We start from the raw sequence: 25,362 nt of genomic DNA, 5'->3' as shown, positions 1-25,362 counted from the left end.
ACGCAAGACTCCATTGCTGAAGAAAAAGCATGTTGAAGCTCGTTTAAAGTTTGCTGCACAACATTTGGACAAGCCTGTGAAATACTGGGAGAATATAGTCTGGTCAGATGAGAGCAAAATTTAACTCTTTGGATGCCATAATACACACCATGTTTGGAGGACAAATGGCACTGCACATCACCCTAAAAACACGATACCAACAGTGAAGTTTGGAGGTGGGAACATCATGGTGTGGGACTGCTTTTCAGCATACGGTACTGGCAAACTTCACATATTTGAAGGAAGGATGAATGGAGAAATGTACTGAGACATTCTTGATAAAAATCTGCTGCCATCTACCAGGATGATGAAGATGAAACGAGGGTGGACATTTCAGCAAGACAATGATCCCAAACGCACAGCCAAGGAAACTCTCAATTGGTTTCAGAGAAAGAAAATAAAGCTGCTAGAATGGCCCAGCCAATCACCTGACTTGAATCCAATTGAAAATCTATGGAAAGAACTGAAGATCAGAGTTCATAGAAGAGGCCCACGGAACCTTCAAGATTTGAAGACTGTTTGTGTGGAAGAATGGGCCAAAATCACACCTGAGCAATGCATATGACTAGTTTCTCCATACAGGAGGCGTCTTGAAGCTGTCATTACCAACAAAGGCTTTTGTATAAAGTATTAAATAAATATCAGTAAGCGTGTTCAATACTTTTTCCCTGTGTCATTTTACATTAATACACAACTTAACTTCTGAACTTATTTGTTTTGGTTTCTTTGTATGTATAGATTACTTGGGTTGTTACCAACATCTGGTGAAAATTTCATGTCAATAGCGCTTTTGGAAATATATTTACTGAGAAAAATGGTGACGTGTTCAATACTTATTTTACCCGCTGTATATATGCCCAACATAAATGAAAGATCCAGATAAGGAACTATACAATACATATATTTAATCTTGGTATTTTTAATGTAGTTACTGTAAATGCTACTGTAAATTGTGCTCACCGAACTCAAACTAGCAATTACGTTAGTAGCCAATCAGAGCTATGAAAAAAATATTTGGAAACTCCACAACAAATGTAAAAAATGTCAACAAAGGGTTATTAACACAAAGGGTCTTTTTCCTTCCTCATTTTACTCCCTGCTATGTCTACACATACTGTAAAGTGTCCAACTATTTTCGTAGTCTGATAGAAAAAAGCAGTGCGATGAAAAAACAACATGCATGTTTAAGACAAGAAAAAGTGAGGAACTATAAATTTCCACGTAAACAAGAACTGCTAAACTTAGTAACAGAACACTTATTTAGTCCGACTTATTTAGTCCGACTGTCGAAAAAAATTGCAAGGGGGCAATTTTTTTCATAAAATATAATTAATTGATTAAACCATGCGATAGCCTCAGAAAGCCTAAATACCAACGACATAAGGCTATTGTTTCAAATTCAAAGAATACATGTCTTCATCAGAGCACTCACATAAGTGCATAGCACTAGCAGGTCGCTAAATATATTTTGAATTTATGAACAATGGCACTAGGAACAGCTGTTTGTGGCCCATTGGAAACTTCCTTTGTGTAGAATCAGCTGTTTGTGACTTTCAAGCAGGCTAGAAAACCGAGCCAGGAAACCAAACTAAGAAATGGAACCAAGAAACCAAACAAAGAAAGCAAAATAAGAAACCAAACTAAGAAACGGAATCAAGAAACCAAACAAAGAAAGCAAACTAAGAAACCGTGTTCTGTCTATCGATCTCCTGCGCTCCGTTTCAGTACTACGGCGGTACAGCGCCGCACCTACACACACACCCTCTATACACAACAAACAGCGCTGTCCATGGTTAAGAAACAACGTCCTTGATAAACAATGCCTGTGATAGGTAAATATTGCATAGAAGCAGTCATTGGGGTGGTTGACGGTGATCAATATCGTTTGGTTAATTTAAAGCACAAGTTTTGAGAAAAAACACAGAAAGAAATCAGGCTTTTATTCATAAAAATATTATATCAGACTCAAAAAGTTGCCCGGGCCGCGGCCCCCGTGGCCCCCGTGTCCCCCCGCTTCCGCAGTCTATGCACGTTAATCCCAGTTTGCCCAGCCTCCGTCAAGCCACTGTCAATCAGTTGCAGTCTACACCCTTTTCTAATCCCCGCCTGACAACACAGGCGCCTTAATTACTGTTGGCCAATCAGAGCATTCATTAACATCATAATTAATTGACTTAATATTCTCTAAGGAATAAAATTAAAATCAAAATTAATTAAACTTTCATGCGTCTCCCTGATTATATGATGGAGAGAGATCATAAATAACAATGTTAGCCGAAAAGACAGATAGACAGATAAATGAAGAGATTATAAAAAATAAAACCAACTGGTCACGTTGTGCTGGCACATGGACGTGGTTCAGTGACTAGGCTGTCGTAACAGCTCCATTTGTTGTTGAAAATTTGCCTTCACATCAAGAATATATATATATTTTTTTCACAGTTTCCATCAGGCAGTGCATTCATTCAGTGTGGTCTTGAAATGCTTGATGTACCATTTGACAGAACAGCCAGTAGACATGTAAGAACATAATTTGCTCATCATAATGGACAAATCGGGGCCATGCCAGCTTCAATCTCTGTCATCTGTTGTGTGATGGTCTCTCTGTTCTGGGGGTCATTTGGCATGCAGGCATATTAAAAGGAACATAACAGGAAATGGTGTAGACAGCATTTATATACTGTGTAAGTTCTAAAAATTCTTCAAATGATGCAGAAATGGCCACGAAGCGCTGCCAACCACTTCAACCACCACCGGCAATTTGATTTCTATTTAGCTGTTGTGGTGTTTGACAGTAGCATCGTTTTTTTTTCCTTTTTGCATCTTTTCCAATCATACAACAGAGTGGCAAATGGCTAGAACGATGTGATGATTACTCCCAGTACTTTTCCTGTCAACATTTATCCAAAGTGCAGCACAATCCAGTACATCTTGACATTAAAGTAACAGTCACTCTTTCATCCAGCTTTTAACCAATTTCAGTCCAAAGGCAGAACCCCCCTCCACCCCCGTTTTAACAAGATAATGACAAGCGTGCACTGCATCCCACTGAGAACAGCTCAGCAAACACTGCCTCCCCCCTTCTGCTGCAGCCCTACTCATAGTAATACACTGGTGTTGTCTGCCGGCTCTTGCTGACATTAACAAGATATGCCTTTCAAATATCATGGCCTTTGGGACTGGGTCAGAGTTACTATTTATAGAAGGTCAAGACTTCATGATAGTTTGGCTCGCTGAAGTGATAACTGAAAATAGAGCGGGTTTTAGTAGCTCTGCTGCAGCTGCTTTTGTGTCTGCTATTGCTCCAGGCTCTTGAACAGATGTGATCTACATAGACTCTGGATCACTGGTTTATAACTAGTACCACTACTTACAGTACTTGTGAAGTGATATAGTAGCGTGGAAATGTTAAGCGTTGCAACACTGCTGTTGGGGTTTCAGAGCAGGCTGAGGTCCAAGATCCAGTGTGGATTGCTAAAACAAAACACGTCCTGTAACTGCCCTCTAATGCAGAAACTTAGAAATATATAGTGTCATCCTACAGTATGAGAATTAGCTGACGTTTGCACTGCTTTGCTTTTTAGGTGCAACAAAATACATTAAAAAAAAATCTAATATATCGCTACCATCTGCTGGCAAGGCACCCCTGCCAGCTATGGGGAGGAAAACAAGTTAGCCGCTGTAGCTGCCAGATATTATCACCAGCACGTGCTCCCTTCTACAATATCAAACAATGCTTTACACATGTGGACAGCGAAGCAATTACGTATTAAAAAATATAACTAGAGAAAGATAATCTTCTGATTTTATGTCATGTTATTATTTTAATTATGATAATGAATAACGCCAGATCGCTCAAGTCATTGTCAACTTTGCAAATGTCACATTAATCCTTTATGTAACAGTGAAATACAAGCATGCCAGAGAATACAAATAGAAAATGCTTCTTCTAAATTGGAAGATTCAGATTGATCGTACTGCTATGATCATCTATATATATGTCAATTATTGGTTACCGATTTACCATTTTATGATAAATAGATGTACTGTAAAATAGGGATGCACCGATACCGATACCGGATTGGATATCAGGCCAATACTGACTCAAATAGCCAGATCGGGTATCGTGACATTGGGGCTGATCTATTCAATTAAATTCTATGTTTATATACTATAGACATTATATACTGGAAATTAATTTCTGTTTAAGTTTTGACTAATTTGTTGTAACATTAAAATGGTTTACACTTTGGCAAATCCTATTAATTTTGAAGACTTTTTACCAAGTTTTTTTTTTTTTATAATAAATAACAATTCAGTAAATTCATGTATTTATTTGTTACATTTTGTTTTACAAAGGCAGGAAGTCATTGTTTAAGTCAGTCCTGATGTTGCCTTACACATAGAAGAACGATCCCAGTCACTTCTAAACAGTGAGGCATACAGCTTATTAATTAAACACTGGTATTGGATCAATACTTGGTATTGGCCGATACCCAAAGCCCAGGAATTGCTATCGAGACTGAAAAAGTTGGATCGGTGCATCCCTACTCAAAATGACGTCATCATCCTCTAAGAAGACATGTAGCGCTGCTAATCTTATATCTTTGATCCAAAGTGGGCCCCTTGGTGTTAAGTAACTGAAAAGATACAACCTCTACCCTGAACATACAGTATGTACCACCCTTTACCTCATATACACAACCTGCTCCACCCTCTACTTAATATTCATAGCCGTGCCTTTAAAACGCTGAACCTGAGCCTGTGCGGTGTGGGCACCTCTCTTGCTTTGTATCTGGGCCTCGTGGTGTGTGTGTGTGCCTGCTGTCTTACTGTTTACACTCTGCCAGAGTCGGAGCCCTGAGCCGCTTCATCTCGTGCCACCATGTCTAAACCCTTGTCTGACCATGATAGAAGGAAACAGATTTCGGTGCGAGGCCTCGCCGGCGTTGAAAACATCTCAGCGTTGAAGCAAGATTTCAACAGACATCTCCACTTTACGCTGGTCAAGGACAGGAATGTGGCGACCAGAAGGGATTACTACTTTGCTCTTGCCCACACGGTGCGGGAGCACTTGATTGGCAGGTGGATCAGAACCCAGCAGCACTACTATGAGAAAGATCCCAAAGTAAGTGCAGGTTATAACAGCACCAAGATTTATGTGAATATATAGATTTATTAATTAACTGATTTCTTTAAAAAGTGATATTCTTTTAATGGCATAAACAGTATCACATCTTGTATTTGTGATAAAGAAAATTGCAATACTGCATTTACTACTCTATCACAGTTTTCCCCACACACAGCACAGGGGGAACACTGGCAACTATATTTCATCTGAGAACTGGTTCACACCTTTAAACAGAAAGGCCATGAATCATTTTCATAGGAGCAAGGGATTTATATTCTCCCACTGTACTTCCAAATGCCCGATGTCAGTGGAAGGTCGTGACATTTAAACTTCATCAGGGCTTCTTAGCACTCAGCTGGTATGCTGCCGTTCTTATAGTGTGTTGAAACATTAAACCTCTCCATGACCTCCTGTTCCCGTCCTGTCTTACCATAAAGCACATAGACCTTTACATGTGTCATATGAGCACATGCCTCAAAGGGCATCCGAGTTCATATATAAGCAGCCACACAGTAAAGCTGTATCTCAGCAACTGCAAACGAGCTACAGAAAGAACCTCAAAACAACAACAGGAAGCTTGCATCACTGGAATAAAGCAGCAAAAGAAAAATTGCAAACCGCACCACATTAATGCTTGAAAATATCACACAAAACGGTGTGTAATCACAATAGAGGGTTCAGAAACAGAGTGAAAATTGTATTTACTTAGCGGGAAAAAAGTGTTCCTCGCAAGATCATTAATAACTCTACTGAATAAAGAGGATGGTTTTTCTTTTCTTAACATGGGAGGACAAATTCCCCTGCTCCCCTTGGCTTACTCTGCTTGTTCTGGAAGTATTAATCTCAGTAGAGAGACATTTATTTCTCATATTAAGCTAGTTTTCAGAAACTGTTTAATCAGATGTCTTTGAGCTGCAACCTCTAACTCAAAAACCATCTGACCTTCTAACTGTATCACCTTGTTTCGGTGATCTAGACTGAAAGGTCAAAGGTGAATGAATCCCTTAAAGGTCTAAACATTAAGGAGGGAGGAAATCCAAGCTCTGCATGTAAGATCACATACTGCAAAGTTACTGTTACAGCAACAATTTCACATTGCTTATATGCATTCTTGGGGGAAAAAAACAGCTAATCACAAAATGAAATGAAAGTAGGATTGAAGTCTGTTAAAATTTGGAACATACAGTCATAAATAATTCAACAGATCCTGTTAGTTACTCTGTGATACGGCTCTGTCAGTTGTATTCATTATTATTTTATTGAACCACTTCACTCCCGACTTGAACTCCATAATGAAAGGGTATCAGGCTCAGGCTGACCTTTGAAGCGACCTCTACAGGAGCTATTTTTGCCCGGGCCAAAATGTTGGTGTTATGTAACACCCAAAGCAATCTGTCCCCCCTAGTCCCCTCTCCTCTGCCTCTCCTCCTCAGCCTGTGTCCGTCCCCTCCATTTCAGAGGAGGAAAAAAACAACTAAATGGCAAAGGCGAAACACAGGCTCAGGTGGCACATTTCTATGCACTCCCAACCATGAAGCTAAATAATTCAACTTGAAGATTTCTTTGACAGTCTGGGGTGGATGTTATTGTGACATTTATGATTTCACAGATTTGTACCCATCCAACACATTCTCAATTCTCAAATACCACCGTTTGGTCAGTGCCCCTCAGCATCAGAGGCCGACGCACGGAGTACCCCTCTTGCGACCAGGGACGGCAAGTCAATGTACGTTCGTTACATGCATAGGGTCCTTTCAAAATAAACTTCCGTTTTCACAGGAAGTTAGGTTTAGGCAACACAACCGCTTAGTTAGGGTTTGGAAACGGTCGTGGTTGACGTTAACTTCACCGACTAGCGACTCACGTGACTGACGATACTAACGACTCACATGACTAGCAACTCACAATACCGACAAGTCTAGTGACTAACGACTGACGTGACAAAATAAGTCAATGTTTAGTTTCACACTGGTCTCCTGGTTGAACATCTGGGGCTTGTTTGACCCATCCACAACCCCTCCCGCCCGTCCTGAACAGACTCTTACGCTATTAATACTATGTGACTTGCTCTAACCGTCGAATTTTACATCGGAGTTAGTTGAAAGCCTGGTTCGTCACATTAAAGGGTGCCTCCATGCGTTGGTTTCTGATGCCGAGGGGCGCTGCCCAATCGGCAGTATTTGATGAGTTGGGAGTGAGACTAGGTTGGTCTATCATGCTACTGTGGAGACCTTTCTGTAATCCTAAATATACAATGACACTAAAATATCTCTGCTTGTCCTCATAAGACAGTTTCTGACTGTTCATTCAGTTTGATATTGATTCAGTTTGATATTGATTATTTCTTCCCAAACTGTAGCGTGTGTACTACATCTCCCTTGAGTTCTACATGGGCCGCACCCTCCAAAACACCATGGTGAACCTCGCACTGGAGAACGCCTGTGATGAGGCCATGTACCAGGTGAGACAAAGACGCTTCATTTATTCCTCTTATAACGGTGAAATTTCCTTCTCCGACTATTGTAAAAGGGGCATGACTGTTTCATTAGTCCATGTTGTTCTCTGTTGTCCCCTGTAGTTGGGTCTGGACGTGGAGGAACTGGAGGACATGGAGGAAGACGCTGGTTTGGGAAATGGTGGCCTGGGACGCCTTGCCGGTAAGCATCTTTTCACCCGTCATATTTGATAAATTCAAACATAGTTTTCCCCTGTTGACTGATTTAAATAATGCATAATTTTATATAAGAGCCTGTCAAATGTTGATTTGCTTTTTTCATGTGCTGTGTCTGGTTTACAGCTTGTTTCCTGGACTCCATGGCTTCACTGGGACTGGCTGCCTATGGTTACGGTATTCGCTATGAATTTGGTATCTTCAATCAAAAAATTGTCAACGGCTGGCAGGTTAGAAATGAAAAAAACTGATGTTAAACTTTATATTCTTGTTTCAGTGAGCACCAATAGCTGCTACTGATTCTTTTTCACAATAAGGAACAGTGTTTAGGATCTGGCGGTAACTAGCCATTAAATTGCAGATTACAACTTTTTCAGTGTGCCAAGCATGTAGGATTGCTACGGTGGCTGACGCCAAAGCGCGAATGACCCTCTCTAGAGCCAGTTGTTGTAAGAGTGGAGTGCTTATGTATGTGTACATGGAAAGTGAGTAGTGAAGCAAGAGAGAGAGAGCGACGGTGACGGAAGTAAGTAACATTATCGACTCCGGCCCAAGCAGGAAAAGTTAACAGAGTTAAGTAGTCCTTTCTGGGCTACTGTTGAAACATGGTGGTGCAACATGGCAGACTCTGTGAAGAGGACACACTCCCTATGTAGATATAAACGGTTCATTCTAAGCTAACAAAAACACAACAATTATTATTTTCAGTTGACTATACACTAAAGAAAACATACTTATTAATATTATATTCTATTTCTGCCAATAGAGCCCCCGAAATGCTACACACTGGTCCTTTAAAGGTGCTAAATGTGAGATTGGGAGCATTTCCATTGCCTCCGCACAACTCTCAACATGGCGACAGCTGAGACAGCTGCTCGCAGCTAGCGGTGCTAACAAGACTAACAATGAAAACAATGGCAAAACTGCTGACAGAGCTAACAGTGTTAACCTGGGGTCGGAACAGAACGGTGGGTGCTATGCTTCCGCAATGGTGCCATCAGTCAGGACGGCGTTATCAGCTGTAACTGCAGAGTGGTAGCCGTGAGCTAGCCAGTGGGGCGCGCTCACATGCACGAACATGCACTAAAAGCATGCATGGGCGGCCCGGCTATGTCAACAAAGCACTATCTTTACATAGACAATAGTTGTTTGCTGCTATATTAAATTTCTGGATATCATATAGACACCTTTAAATCACCTGCTGGATTTGTTTCCTTTATCATTATCCTGACCTCATATTCAGTATCATTTTCTAGAGTAGAGTGTTTTCCCCCTCAATATAAATGTATGTCATTATCCAGGTTGAGGAGGCTGATGATTGGCTGCGCTATGGCAACCCCTGGGAGAAGGCCCCGCCCTGAGTACATGCGTCCAGTGAATTTCTATGGCAGGACCGAGCATCACCCCGATGGCGTCAAATGGGTTGACACTCAGGTGAAAATATGATTTAAATTAATATGAATAGTAACAGAAGCTTTCTGAGATGATACTGTATATCTATCTATTTATTTATTTATTTATTTATCTATTTATCCCTGTGATGGTATTTGACAGGTAGTGCTGGCTTTGCCATACGACACCCCTATCCCTGGCTACAGGAACAACGTTGTCAACACCATGAGGCTGTGGTCAGCGAAGGCGCCTTGCGATTTAACCTTAAAGACTGTATGTGTCTGGCAAACGTTTTCAATCATGCAACAGCTGTCAAATGAACTTGAATTAAAAGAGTCTTTTTTTTTCCTTTACAGTCAACGTTGGTGGATACATTCAGGCTGTTTTGGACAGAAACTTGGCTGAGAACATCTCCCGTGTGTTGTACCCCAACGACAATGTAAGAAAATATGATTATTTTACCTTTAAATCACCAGAGCTGCACTCATAGGATGGCCATGCACATGTAAACCTGGATTAGAGGAAAGAAATAAGAAGTGTTGAACACTATAGGAGCTGTATGGCTCCTGTATCACTGTAGGGTTCATCTTAACTTTCCATAATGATTTCCATAATTTGGACCCAACTGCCTGGTATCTTTTGTCGTCAGCTAGAGCCACTGTGTGCTCTTTAAGCTTCCTCTGAATCTGTCTTTTATAGCTGACATAAGAACTGCCCACCATGCGCTGACTCCCTGAAGGCTCAAGAAGGAGGATTTGGGAGATAACCATCTAGCTCCAGCTATAGCTCATGTCAGGCCTGTTAATTTACTATATATCTGTGCAAGTGAGAGCAGAAACAGTGGTGGATCTGATATTCTAGCTTTGTTTGATTTCAGTTCAGCCAGTGTTACAGAACACTGCTGTTAAACAATATTATAGAAACGCTGAAACAATTAGTTTATTCACTGATTAGTTCATTCAAATTTTCATCAAAAATTTCACTCATTATAAAAATCAGAAAGGTTCCACTTTCTCCAATGTGTTTTTTTTCTCATCAGGGTTTGGTAACTTATTAGTTTGCTTGCCATTATTTATTTTATTTTAACAGATTAATTGCTTAAGAATATCTGCTAGATCAGATATTAGGTGGAAACAACAACTAGTTTGCACACATTCCAAACGGTAAAATTACACAATTTTACAATTTCACATTGTGTGCTACTTCACATTTCCCACACAGTTTCACACAGGTGATAATAGGTGACTAAGCACATACCTGTTCTCCTCCACTGGTTGTAGTGTTTGTAGCATTTGGGTAGCTTTATCACGTTGTCCTGCTGCTTTCATGTTTAGTAATCCTCTCAGAAAGATGCTTGAGGTCCTGAAAGCCTGTTCTTGACCAGGTACCATCTCCTCCGGATAATAAAACACACCGGAAGCAAAAGAAAAGCTTCTTCTCTGACAAGCTAGCAATAAGCAGTTAGCCATTTTGTGCTGGAGAAACACTCCGCCTTAAATGTGATTATTTTTTACCAGAGGTTTGGTTTATGGCAGTATCTGGCGGCTGGTGGGCACCTAGGAGTTTAATCTCAAGTTTCTGGAGACTTTCAAATTTGTAGCAAATAATACACATTGTTAATGGTGACTAACCACAGTTGCTATCTTCTTTCACTAGCTAACTTCTGCTAACTACGAGCAAATGACGACAACAGTACTAGTTGGCAAACAGCCAATCAAATTGCAGCAGGGCAACAGTCAATCAGGCCTGTGCCATCTCTCTATGGTGCCATCTCTCTATGGTGCCATCTCTATCCATGTTTTGTTTTTACTATACTTTACTTGGAAAGTTCAATACAGCAGTTACATAAATTACATGTTCTGATTTTTCATTACAAAAAATTCAGTTAATATATTTCACAGCATAAAAATAATATAAAAATAAAATAAATTATACAACAAATAAAATGTAATGAAAGGAAAAGAAGATGAATAAAAAGAAAAAAGAAAAAAACAATCTGTTAATGCTAAACAATTGGAATACATTTGAAATGTCTAAATAATCTAATAGTTTTTGCCAATTTAGAATTTTAGTCCGATGTTTTAAAATCAGTATCTTTAAAAGTAAAAGAGGAAGGTAGTCATATAATTGGCCAACCACCCATGGGTGTCATCAACTTTCATTATAAGGCTTTGGGCACGCACATTGTTGTTTTCCCACACACATTGTGAGTATGCGGCTATCCCATATCAGCCTCTGGAGTGAAGCTCAATTAAAACTTGATTTTAACTCTATACAGGCCATACTATATCCAGCCACTAATCTTAAATTGTACAATGATTATTTTTTATGTCTTGCATTAATACAGATATATGTTAATTTAAAAAATCACTCAGTACCACTAAAACCACAGTTTTTTTCTGTTGCCAGCAGGTGGGGCAAAGGTGATATTTTTCTTAGCTGCCTTTTAAAAAATAAAAAAATTCACAATTAATAAAGACAAAATTGCCTCAAACACATCAGTGGTCACTTCTACTTTTTTTCCAGCTTAATAAATGTGAAATTATAAAAATTGCTGTTCAGAAGAAGAAAAATATAACAACTTTTGAATTTCTAAGGATGCTCTGGGTCAAACACACATTTACACAATACACAAATGTAATACACTTACATTAGCTGCATTATCGTACAACTGTATATTAAAAATGGGTGCTTGATGTTACGCTAAAATGATTATAATTGCATGATAAAAAATACAGCAGATATTATAGAGACACTACTTTGCTACCACTTTCTTGTTACATTAGGTAATTATTTAATTAAAATGGAAAGATTTTCAGTTGTCCATGCATGAATACCAGCCACTATGCAAAATGCTATGTTTAATGAATAAAAAAAACTATTCATGTTTGCCTGCAGAGCTGAAACAGACAAATATGTCTTTATCCTCAGTTCTTTGAAGGAAAGGAGCTCCGTCTGAAGCAGGAATACTTTGTGGTGTCTGCCACCCTGCAAGACATCATCCGTCGTTTCAAGGTCTCTAAGTTTGGCTCCAGGGAGATTGTTCGCACAGACTTCAGCAAACTGCCTGACAAGGTGAAGCGAAAAATACTTCCTGTCAAAAATGAAAAGATTCCCCTCTGTTCTTCTCTCTTTGCTTTTCTTAAATTGCCTCTGTCAGTGTGCTGAACAGGTTGTAGGTGGGTTTTATTGTATCTTGGGAGAATAGTTGAAATGAACAGTTCAAAGCACTTTATGGCGTACTCTAATTCTGTATTGACATTTAATAATGTTCTGCATATTCAGGTTGCCATCCAGCTGAATGACACTCACCCAGCCATGGCTATTCCTGAGCTGATGAGGGTTCTGGTTGATGAGGAGAAACTTGAATGGGACACGGTGAGGAAGAGCAACAATGGCCTAACAGCAGAACTGAATTCCATAGATTCAGTTTTATTTTTAATTAAAAACACCATCATAATGTCTTGCATAGGAAAATAGTTACATGTATGTATTTCCTCTTACTGGTGTCCAGGCCTGGGACATCTGTGTGCGCACCTGTGCCTACACCAATCACACCGTCCCTTCCTGAAGCTCTGGAACGTTGGCCAGTTGACCTGTTTGCTTATCTGCTGCCTCGCCACCTGGAAATTGTCTATGAGATCAACCGCCGCCACCTGGAGGTTAGTACAGCACATTGCAACATATCGTCACTTCCATAATGCATTGCATACAATGTGTATTTATGGCAGCAGAGAAATCACACACTGTTAATGTTCTCTGTGGTTAGGTAACAATGTAGTCATAAAATCTAGCTCTTTTTACTTTTGTAACCGAGCGGTCTTTTATGTGCATTTATACTTATTTATTATGTGAAATAAGGAAACGATGAGGCGGAGGCTTGAACATGCTGGCGTCTTTACTTGTCCCATCTCCAGACTCCCACGTGCTAGTCACAGTAGCATCACGTTATAAACATTACACTTCCTCTTTCCCTTCACAATCAAACCTCAGTACACGCTTGTATTTGCTAACAGGAAGGAAGTCCAGCTTGAAGTGTTTCAATAACAAAGGTTACACTTTTATCTGTGTGGCTGACCACAAGTTAAGGAAGGTGAATAATGTCAAAGCTCGGTGCAATCAATGAATTTGTCAGAGGATTCAATTTAAAGCAGTAAAATTTAAAAACAATATGAAATTAAAAACATGTGAGACTAGAAAAGCAGAAAAAACAAGAAGCACAATAATTCAAATTCAGATCATTTCTATATATTTTCTCTGATTAGGAATGGATATCATGCATATTATTCTTGCCAGTGTGGAAAGAGACTACAGAAAAACCTATTGAAATGCAAGGAATGACTTTAAAGATTAGTATGAGGGCCTAAATGCTGTACGTCAAAGAACAAAATGGTTTTCATTGGCTTTTAATTGCAACATCTGTCAGAATTAAGTTACAGTATTTGGCCCATGTTCCTGCTGAATGGAAGGAGAAATATTCCTGACATGAAGTGCTGGGCAGGTTTTATGAGCTGTAGAGTTTAATTTATCTACTTTCATACTGAGGAAAATTATCCTGTTGCTACTCATTATATTATTTTAGAATAGCCCAACGCGTTCTCATCCCACCTCCTCATATACTTACGCTTTGTCAGACCGCTCGGTGTCACTGTTTTCGGTCGCAGTAAACACGTGCTTGATATTGTGAAGTAATGAAAAATACTTACTTAGGTTCAGGCAATAAAACCACTATAGTTAGGTTTAGGAAAAAACAACATGGTTGGGCTTAAAACTACTACGTTTGTACAGTGAAATGACACTGAACGTTGTGAACACGGGACAACGGTGGTCTCCTGGATGAAAGCCTTGTGTTTGTTGGACCTTTCCCCCTCTCGCCCGCCGTGTGTGTTTTCACTCTTTGAACTATGCCAACACACTCCTGGTGCACTTTACCTTAGCGTTTAATATTGACACAGATGAGTTTACATTGTAGTTAATGGAAAGCTCGTTGTGTTTCATACCAACGCTAAGTGTCGGTATCTAACATCAACGGCCGCGAAAAAGCTTCGGTATTTGACGACCTGGGAATAGAATTAGCTGAATAGCTATGTTGAACTACTGTAACATGTATGACGATAGAAATCTACCATTCAGCAAGCAAAATAAAAAAATACAACCTATACGTTTTTTCCTTTGCAGAGAGTTGCTGCCAAGTTCCCTGGTGATCATGATCGTCTGGGCCGCATGTCCCTCATCGAAGAAGGCGGACAGAAGAGGATCAACATGGCCCATTTGTGCATCGTGGGTTCCCATGCTGTCAACGGAGTGGCCCAGATACACTCGGACATCCTCAAAGCTACTGTGTATGTCCCCAAAATAAACATTTTCCTGTAACACTCACGTGTGCATGTATGTATGTATCTGTTTCATAAATCCCCATCCTCTATGATTTCATGGGCTGTTGCATCACCTGTGTGTTCTTATATATGTGATGATGCTTCACTCTGTCTGCAGCTTCAAGGACTTCTATGAAATGGAGCCACACAAGTTCCAAAACAAGACCAACGGCATCACTCCTCGCCGTTGGCTGGTCATGTGCAACCCCGGGCTGGCTGAGGTCATCGCCGAGGTCAGCTGCTTTTAAAACGCGCACACTTCACACAAATAACATTAGGCTAAATACCTTTTATTTACATTTTCTCCATTTTTCTTCCAACAGAGAATCGGTGAGGACTTTATTCGTGACCTCGACCAGCTGCAGGGTCTCCTCAAGTTCGTGAATGATGAGGCTTTCATTCGTGATATCGCCAAAGTGAAGCAGGTGAAGTATTGTTTTATCTCAACTTTGGAGACATTTGCGAATAGATAATAATAAATTTTCTGTTGTATGTTATAGAATTGTTTTGAACTGGTTGTCTTTTACGTAATGAAGTCGATGTTTTTGATAAAGTAGGAAAACAAGTTGAAGTTCTCTGTGCACTTGGAGGAGCACTACAAGGTGAAGATCAATCCCAACTCCATGTTTGACCTTCAAGTCAAGAGGATCCATGAATACAAGAGACAGCTGCTCAACTGTCTGCACATCATCACCTACTACAACCGTAAGAGCACATATAAAATCTTCTGCCCCACACATTTTCTCCAATTCAAATACTGTGGCTTTTAAGATGATTTCAAGGCATATTGTGTGTGTGTGTGTGTGTGTGTGTGTGTGTGTGACACAAAGACACACACTTCAGTGCTGTAATCTCTTCATATCTCCACTAGGCATCAAGAAGGAGCCCAACAAGCAGTGGACTCCGAGGACTGTCATGATTGGAGGAAAGGTTTGTACTTTAACGGTATGCAACTCAAAACAAATTCACAACTTAGGTTAAATTCATCTCACACTCCTTCTCCAACTGTTCCTTTCATGCAGGCTGCTCCTGGATACCACACCGCCAAGATGATTATCCGTCTGATCACAGCTATTGGTGAGGTGGTCAACAATGATCCTGTGGTCGGAGACCGTCTCAAAGTCATCTTTCTGGAGAACTACAGGGTCACACTGGCAGAGAGAGGTACTCGCCAAATCACTGCCCAACAGTTCATGCTTTTTTCCTCTCTCCTTTTATCTGTTGTCATGCTCATCATCCTGTTCCCCCTCTGCAGATGTTTTTGATACGCAGCATAAAACACAAAATGCTTATTAGACTAATCAACCCTCTGCTTCTGTCATCTTTCAGTCATCCCCGCATCCGACCTGTCGGAGCAGATCTCCACAGCTGGCACTGAGGCCTCTGGCACCGGCAACATGAAGTTCATGCTGAACGGTGCTCTGACCATCGGTACCATGGACGGAGCCAACGTCGAAATGGCCGAAGAGGCCGGCGAGGGCAACCTTTTCATCTTCGGCATGAGGGTGGAGGACGTCGATGAAATGGACAAGAAAGGGTACGGAGGAATGAACCTTGATCAGTCCAAACGCACTACACTTTCCACTTCTACCACTAATATATTTTGTAGTTAATAAAATCAGTTCACTATACATCAGACCAGCAATACGTCATCCAGAGGAGGCCCGCATGACCATGCCCCTTTTTGGGGAAAACAATCCTGTGTCCCTCAGAGACTGTAACAGAGTAACAGAAGAAGTTGAAACATGACTCCAAACTCCTACTTTAAACAAACCGGTCATAGTAATAACGCAATGCAGAAGAGTTGCTGTGTAGCTGGTTGCACCAACAATAAATAAAAAAAATGCTGATCTCCGGTTTGTTCCCCTGCCATGTCCTAAAAAGATATAATAGAGGGACTTTACGGCTCCAAGCTATAGACCAGACCAACATCACGTCATCACCGAGGCTGGGTCCCTTTTGAGGGAAAGAAAATCGCTGTCACAGGAGAGAAAATGACGAAAAACTGTTGGGTAGCGGGTCAAACCGAGGCTTTCACACTGAGATTTGAGGCACATACGATACGTTAATATTCACTGTCAGTGTGGTAAATGGCTAAATGATGCTGGTGACAGTGACAAGCGTGGCTAGCTTACATTAGCTTGAGTGGGAGGCTGCTGCAGGAATACAGTCATACGTTATAGCAGCATCAGACTGTCGTCTCCAACTAAATCTCAGCCCTTTAGATCAAACAGTTAGCTATTAACACGCTGGTTATTTACCGACAACTCTTAGCCTAACGTGATTCAATCAAATATGTAAAGAAGTCTGGATAAGCAATATCCGGCCACTGGGTTGAACGGGGGAAGACTGAAGGGACATGGCGGCGATCAACCTTCATCTATTAAGGTATTGCGAACACATACAGCCAAGATCGCAAAATAATTAGTAGACGTGTATAAAACAAACGTTTGTATAACAAGAGATGAATGTGTTCGAACTTGTCAAAATTACAATCTATACATACATCAAATTGCATTGAAGTCTATGGGATCTTCGGTTTCCTTTTCCCCAAAAGGGGGAGCGGCCTTGACTTTTTGCGAAGTACCAGTATGTGCCGGTCTGAGGTATGCAATATTACCTCTTCACCACACATTTTTCACATTTGAGTAAGGTGATGCACAGCTCTAAGTCCCCAAATATGTGTTCTACAAACTCAAATGTAATTTGACCTTCACATATTCCCATAGGGTGGACAAAAAAAGAGAGCAGAGGCGGGAAAAAAAGATTCATCCCTTTCTTTTTATTTGTGCCACTACAGCAAGTAATGCCTTTGCATACGAGAGCACAGTGTGTTATCAGATCCATTCGGTGAAATACCTCTAATATAATCCAACTATCACAACCTTTTGACATCAATGCAGTGAGCTCCATGCAGCAGCTTTACGCTCTCTCACAGAGGTTTTAGTAATGACCACTTTCACCAGACTCAAGTGTTTTTTTTCCACAAAAGTTGAGATTTTCCGCACTAAAAGGTGTGGCCTTGAGAAACCTGCTGATCCGTGTGTATAGGCAGCAACTACTACACCTTCATTAATGGGCCGGTTTACTACAGCAACAACAATATTGTACTTCTGTTTTTCTGAAATGTGTATACTGTTTATTTCCCGTTCTGCATAGATACCCACGCCTCAGAGTACTACAAACCGCCTGCCTGAGCTCAAACAGGCTATTGACCAGATTTCTGGAGGCTTCTTTAGCCAAAGCAGCCTGACCTGTTTAAAGAAATAGTCAACATGCTGATGCATCATGACAGGTAAAGACACATCTAACATTGCCAGCCCGAGGCGCACTCATGCGTACACACATACAAATAAGGACGTGTGTAAACTTGCATGAAAAAGAAAAAGAGAAAACAACTCACGGCCTTTTGCATGCACACAGTACACATAAGAACACACACATGCACGCACACAAACACCAAACGACATTGCTCTATATATCTGTTGTTTTTTCATTGAGTTATTTGTAATCTTTTCTGCACAGATTCAAGGTCTTTGCTGACTATGAAGACTATATAAAATGCCAGGAGAAAGTCAATGCTCTTTACAAGGTATGTTCATTAAAAAGCCACATTAGCCACACGGTTCATAAAGGTCTGTTATGCATTTATAGCAGGATTTTAATTAGTATGGATTAGGGCTGTCAAAGTTAACGCGATAATAACGCGTTAACGCAAAATCGTTTTAAACGCCACTAATTTCTTTAACGCATTAACGCAATCGATCTTTCTGAGGTTGTAGCGGGCTCAGTTTTAAAGCTAGAAGATGAAGGTTCTGGTAAGTACCTCTCGGGAAGTAGGTTTAATACACTCCAAACTTGCGCAAAATTTTGGCTAGGAAAAACTCATGGCCATTTTCAAAGGGGTCACTTGACCTCTGACCTCAAGATATGTGAATGAAAAAGGATTCTATGGGTACCCACGAGTCTCCCCTTTACAGACATGCCCACTTTATGATATTCACATCCAGTTTTGGGCAATCATAGTCAAGTCAGCACACTGACACACTGACAGCTGTTGTTGCCTGTTGGGCTTCAGTTTGCCATGTTATTATTTGAGCATATTGTTTATGTTAAATGCAGTACCTGTGAGGGTTTCTGGACAATATTTCTCATTGTTTTGTGTTGTTATATGATATCCAATAATACATTTATACATACATTTGAATAAAGCAAGCATATTTGCCCACTCCGATGTTGATAAGCGTATTAAATACTTGAGAAATCTCCCTTAAGGTACATTTTGATATTTTAATCGCGATTAAATATTTTAATCATTTGACACCCCTAGTATGGATATGAGTATTACCATGGAAGGGGATTCAGAGCTATTAATCCTATTAATTACTGATCTAATTACCCTTAATTGATTATTTAATCAATCGCTTTCATCCTCAAATCAGAACCCCAAGGAATGGACCAAGAAGGTGATCTACAACATCGCCGGATGTGGCAAGTTCTCCAGCGATCGCACGATCGCCCAGTATGCTCGTGAGATCTGGGGCATGGAGCCCACACTTGAGAAACTCCCCGCCCCCGACGACCTGTAATAAACTATCCACATGACGGCACAACACACCCAAACTTTCACCACTCACATCACAACACGGACACATTACTGTAAGAGCCTACATGGTAGATACTGTGCATCTGGTAAAAGCCCCCACAAACCTGCATCCAAAAGGGATTAGCATGAAATGCTTCCTGCATCACTACACTGTGTCTTACACAAACTTTCGGCTCTGGCTACGTTTACATTCTTCACCCCTGCAGATTCACAATAACCAGGTTACGGTGGATAAAAGACCTTTGTGGTGGGCTTTGTGAATTTATCGGTGTATCTTTTTTATTGAGAAATATAAACTCTTGTATTTCCACTCAGACCCATTCTGAATAAAAAGCTATCTTAAATACTAAAATGGCCTGGGTGAATTTTTTTCCAGCTGTTCCCATTCTATTTCAGGGAAAGCCAGGTATTTCCAGGTAACTTAAGCAGTGTAAAAAAGATAACAATTATTGAGTAATAATTGTATTTCAATGCACTTTATTTCAACAGTACATTTTATTTGGTGTAAATGATTGATTTTGCTAATGGCATTTGCCCAAAACTGTGCTCATGACATACAGTGTGAGGATATTGAACTTCAGGACTGTGACTGCAGAGGACCAGATCCCAGAATCAGGTTTGAGAAACAGAGAATCAGCTAAAAAAACAAGAATTAGAGACAGCAGAAAACCCTCAACCTAAAACTGAAAATGCGTAAGGTACAAATAGTTTAGCATTGTCACATAAATAACGTGTTTTGAAATACACAACATGTGATCTGCAATCATTTTAATCATTGCATATTATATACTTTCTTAAATATTCAACCACATGCATTTTTTGGGTAATTGTATCTTTTAAAAGAACAGTATGTATGATTTAGAAGTATAAATTAGAATTAGAAGAATCAGCAGAAATGGAATATATTATTCATAACTATGTTTTCATTAGTGTATAATAACACCTGAACATAAGAATCGTTGTGTTTTTGTTAGCTTAGAATGATCCCTTCATATCTACATAGGGAGCGGGTCCTCTTCACGGAGTCCGTCACTGGTTGCTCCGCCATGTTTCTACAGTAACCTAGAACGGACAAACCAAACACTTGCTCTAGAGAGAGCCTTTTGGGATTTTACGTTACCTGAAGGCTACCGTAGTTCTACGACGTGCTTGTGAACTGCAGTAACATAAGCCGCAGAGTGCAAAACCGTGGTACCGCCAGACGCCGTCTGACTTCCGTTGCTCCTAAAGTAGTGTTATTATAGTAAGGATGGCCTTTGAGTGAGGCAAATGGCATTACCGTGGTTTTGCACTCGGGGGCTCATGTTACCGCAGTCTTGTAAAGGGAGGAGTGATCAGAGGGGTACGTCAACAGTTGGGTGGAAAACACAAAAAGGGAAATACTATGTGAAAAGTGTAATTAAATACTTGTGAATAATAGAATACACTCAATCCTCTACAATGACTAAAAGTGTAATTTGTAATTTGAGGAAACAGTGACATCAGTGCAAATACACACCTCTACATGTTGTGTGTCTTGGTCTGATGTGCAGTTGACTGCTTAATGATGATGCAGATGCAGATCTGTAAAGGTGAAGGAAGATTCACTACTGGAGTTGATCTTGAACATTAGTGTGCAACACATCATCATCACATCATCATCAGATTAATAATTGTCCTAAAAGCAAGTGAAATATGCAATTAATTAAGCATGGGCTTTTGTTGTTGAATTAAATTACATTTGTAAGATTCAAGAAGCAGAAAATCTGTGGTCAAATCAGTGGACAACAGTGACCAAAGCTGCAGGCTGCTTGAGCTAAATGTTCAGTAAATCATTCAACATCTCTATGATCCTCAGATACAGATCAACCTAATATTAGCCTCAGTAAGTGTTGGATTTATTATGTACAAAACCAAGTGTATAGCTGTAAATAAAGCACATAATAGGACAATGTAGAACAGAGTTAAAGTGGTAATCTCGAAGATTTTCATTTAAATAAATGTCTGTTAAGTCACTATCTATCGCTAAATGAGGTAACACTATGATGAGCCTATGGCCTTCTGATAAAAGTATTGCAATATTTATATATTTGCAGTAATATGAACTGGGTGTCGGTGGCGACATCCCCGGAAAAATGCTGTTGTATACACACAAAAAACTTAACTTTGTACACAATTCTGAAAACTTGAAGTTCATATACATAGAAATACAATTTTTCTATTATTTTTCTATGCTCCTGTATCAACAAACAGTCTCCAAACTGCTAAACTCTGAACACAATTCGATTGTTTTCACTCAAATAGAAATTCTAAATCAACCAGGACTGAAATCTTAAGGAATGCCACTTTCGGTGGTGCAACAAAAACATGGGGGCCCCAGAGTCCCCTGGATGACAACACCAGCACGAGACCTAGTTCAGCAGCAGACAGGACTTTAGCACTATGTCGGTGAGGGCAGCACTCTTATCTACTGTACGGGTGATGGGACGTAGTCAGACGCAGTAAAGTAAGTCTGAATCCCAATCGATATCACACGTTTCTTGATAACACGCCAGTATTTTGTTGCAGTACATTACATCCGCCCTTGGACTTCATGCCAAAACAATCACAACATCACCATATTGTGTTATCTTTTACAGCCCATTAAATTACGTAGACAATGTTTTGATGGCACAGATGTTTATTATCATGACAGCATATTAACCCAAGAGTCACCTAGTAGGTTAATATTAGTTGATCTACATTTACACAACATACATTTTGGGGACTTACTTAAAATAGTTACTTAAAATATTGTTAATGGCTATTTTAATTTATTGTAAACACTTTTAAACATACACCTGCTGGTGAGGGATCCTGAAATGTTTCCAGTGACTGAAACGACTGGAAACATTCCCATGTGTGCTGTAAATATTAAAAAGCTATTTGAGTGATAAATGCAGTTCTTTGACTCACCTGTTGGAGGAGCTGCTGGTAAGAGGAAGGAGCAGAACCAACTGGATTGGGCGAGACACATCTGTCCTGTTATCCAGCTATGCACCCCTGTGACTTCATTTTATTCTTCAACGGTTCCTTTGATGACAGAAAAACACAGCTTATTGTCATGGCACACACACAAACATGATGTCCCCTTGTTAAGAATGACTGAAACCTGGTGAAGAAGCACTTGAAGATGGAGATATTTTCACAGATCAAGTTGTTGTCAGAAATAAAGAGGCCACACCTCACGAAGAACAGCACATCTAGCAATACGAGCAATATAAACTGGGGAAAAAAAGTTCGGAAACTTGTGTTTGGTCGATTATTTCTCTGTTGTTACAACGCTAATTGGCATTGTATTTTACATCGTTGGAAAGCCTGTTTATTTACCTTCACAATGATGTCCAACTTGTAAGGATCATGCATTTGTGGGATGAGCAGCACAGCTGATTATGTGGGTGGCGCCCAAGAAAAATTTGCCAAAATGCTCTGCCAATGGTAAACAGTGTATTTTCATAAGGCTACCAGGAAGCCTGCAATGACTGCCCTTCACCGTCAGGCCTGTTTGCGCTGGTGTCGACAACACAGACAACGGAACCTGAACATGTGGGGGAATGTCATGTTCAGTGATGAGTTCAGGTTCTGTCTGCGAAAGTTGGATGGCATGGTCAAAGTATGGAGACGACTCAGAGAACGCTATGCTGATTGTTGCACCGATCGAGTAACAGCTTTTGGTGGGGGCAGTGTCACGGTGTGGGGCGGCATCTCCCTCACTGGCAAAACAAGGCTTGTCATCATTGAAGGCCTTCTCAATGCAGTGAGATATCGGGATGAGATTCTGCAGCCAGTGGCGATCCCATATCTCCACAATCTGGGACCTAACTTCATCCTCCAAGATGACAACGCTCGCCCCCACAGAGCCAGGATTATCACAGACTACCTCCACAATGTGGGAGTAGAGAGAATGGAACGGCCTGCCAAGAGTCCCAGACCTCAACCCAATTGAACACTTGTGGGATCAGCTTGGGCGTGCTGTACGTGTTAGAGTGACTGAACGTGTTATATTGCCAAACCACGCTGGCTGACCTGCAACAAATCCTGGTTGAGGAATGGAACGCCATCCCACAGCAACATGTGACCAGGTTGGTGACCAGCATGAGGAGGAGGTGCCAGGCTGTTGTGGCTGCGTATGGATCTTCCACCCGCTACTGATGCTCCTGACGGTGTATTAAATGAATAAAGTGTAAAATAGCCAATATGTCTAGTTTGTTCCTTGTTACTGATAGAGAGTTCAATCATCCAATCCTCCAAACAACTCCAAACAAGAGTCAATTCCAACAGGAGAATACACTGTTTACCATTGGCAGAGCATTTTGGCAAATATTTCTTGGGCGCTACCCACATAATCAGCTGTGCTGCTCATCCCACAAATGCATGATCCTTACAAGTTGGACATCATTGTGAAGGTAAATAAACAGGCTTTCCAACCATCTAAAATACAATGCCAATTAGCATTGTAACAACAGAGAAATAATCCACCAAACACAGGTTTCCGAACTTGTTTTTCCCAGTTTATATTGCCAAGAAGTGAAAATCAATTGTTCGTTCCATTGCAACATCAGCGCCCAGCAGCAAAGCTACCCTTTCGCCTTTTGGACTGAAAGACATCAGTAAAACATCTGCCTAAAACATGCCGTACAAAAGTAAAACAAAATTGTTTATATTCCGTTGTCATATTCTACCAAAATAGCCTGTGTTGAACAATAAAATATTATAAATATAATAAGAGTTAGCGACAGCGGCTGTTGTCAAAAAAAGTTCGGTCTCTTTGCTTCTATACTCTTTGGTCAGGCCGGATGGGTGGGTCAAAAAAACACCATCTTTCACCCAGGAGACTGTTGTTTGCACCCCGTGTGAAACCAGAAGTCAGCGTTGATCTATTAATTGGAATCTTTTCCTAAACCTAACTCAGTAGTTTTTGTCACGGAACTTCTGTACTTAAGTTATGCCACTTCCAGTGCAGCATAACCACTTCCAGTGCGGCGTAACCACTTCCAGTGTAGCGTAACCACTTCCGGTGAGGCGTAACTTAAGGCAAGGCAAGGCAAGGCAGCTTTATTTGTATAGCACATTTCAACAACAGGGCAATTCAAAGTGCTTTACAGAAACATTCAAGAACATTGCGACAAAATGCAAAAGAACATTAAGAAATAATTAAAACAGTTATAAAAACATAAAAACATTAAAACATTAAAGATTAGAAAATAAAAACAAGCTAAAAATAAAAGCTAGGATAGAAGCTAAAATTGCATAAAACTCAAAAGAGTAAAAGTTATAGTGCAGTGTCAGAATAAAAGGCACCCGCAAACAGGAAAGTTTTAAGCTTTGTTTTAAAAGAAGTGAGAGTTGGAGCGGTCCTGCAGGTTTCTGGGAGCTTGTTCCAGATATTTGGTGCATAAAAACTGAATGCTGCTTCTGCATGTTTAGTTGTGACTCTGGGGACACTAAGCAGACCTGATCCAGATGACCTGAGAGGTCTGGATGGTTCATAACACAGCAGAAGATCAGAAATGTATTTTGGCCCTAAACCATTTAGTGCTTTGTAAACCAGCAGCAGTATTTTGAAATCAATTCTCTGAGAGACAGGCAGCCAGTGTAGAGACTTCAGAACTGGACTGATGTGATCCACTTTCTTGGTCTTAGTGAGGACTCTAGCAGCAGCGTTCTGAATCAGCTGCAGCTGTCTGATCGATTTTTTAGGAAGACCGGTAAAGACGCCGTTACAGTAGTCAAGTCGGCTGAAGATAAATGCATGTACTAGTTTTTCCAAATCCTGCTGAGACATCAGTCCTCTAATTCTTCTTATATTCTTCAGGTGATAGAAGGCTGTCTTTGTAATTGTCTTAATATGGCTGTTAAAGCTCAGGTCTGAGTCCATGACTACACCAAGGTTTCTGGCTTGGTCTGAGCTTTTTAACATCACAGATTGTAGGTGAGCACTAACCTTTAATCTTTCTTTTTTGGCTCCAAAAACTACAACCTCAGTTTTGTCTTTGTTCAGCTGAAGAAAATTCTGGCACATCCAATTATTGACTTGTTCAATGCACTCACTCAGTGCTTGTATTGGACTGTAGTCTCCTGGTGATAGAGTTATGTAAATTTGTGTGTCGTCTGCATAGTTATGGTAATT

The 25,362-nt window shown here is 40.4% G+C and overlaps 1 protein-coding gene and 1 pseudogene across 1 annotated transcript in view; one reads left to right on the top strand and one right to left on the bottom strand.

Moving 5' to 3' along the window:
* LOC119475837 (neurexin-2-like) overlaps positions 1-10,622 on the bottom strand; it is a 194,796-nt gene extending 184,174 nt beyond the window's left edge. The window contains exon 1 of the mRNA XM_037748897.1: positions 10,491-10,622. The gene's annotated coding sequence lies outside the window, so the exon portion shown is untranslated. The remainder of the gene's footprint in view (positions 1-10,490) is intronic.
* On the top strand, positions 4,796-19,566 carry LOC119475838 (annotated as a pseudogene).
* The last annotated feature ends 5,796 nt before the right edge of the window (positions 19,567-25,362 follow it).

This window comes from Sebastes umbrosus, chromosome 17, assembly GCF_015220745.1.
Source record: "Sebastes umbrosus isolate fSebUmb1 chromosome 17, fSebUmb1.pri, whole genome shotgun sequence".
Classification (NCBI taxonomy): Eukaryota; Metazoa; Chordata; class Actinopteri; order Perciformes; family Sebastidae; genus Sebastes; species Sebastes umbrosus.
The sequence above is the reverse complement of the archived record's forward strand: the minus strand, read 5'-3'. Positions and strand labels throughout refer to the sequence as shown.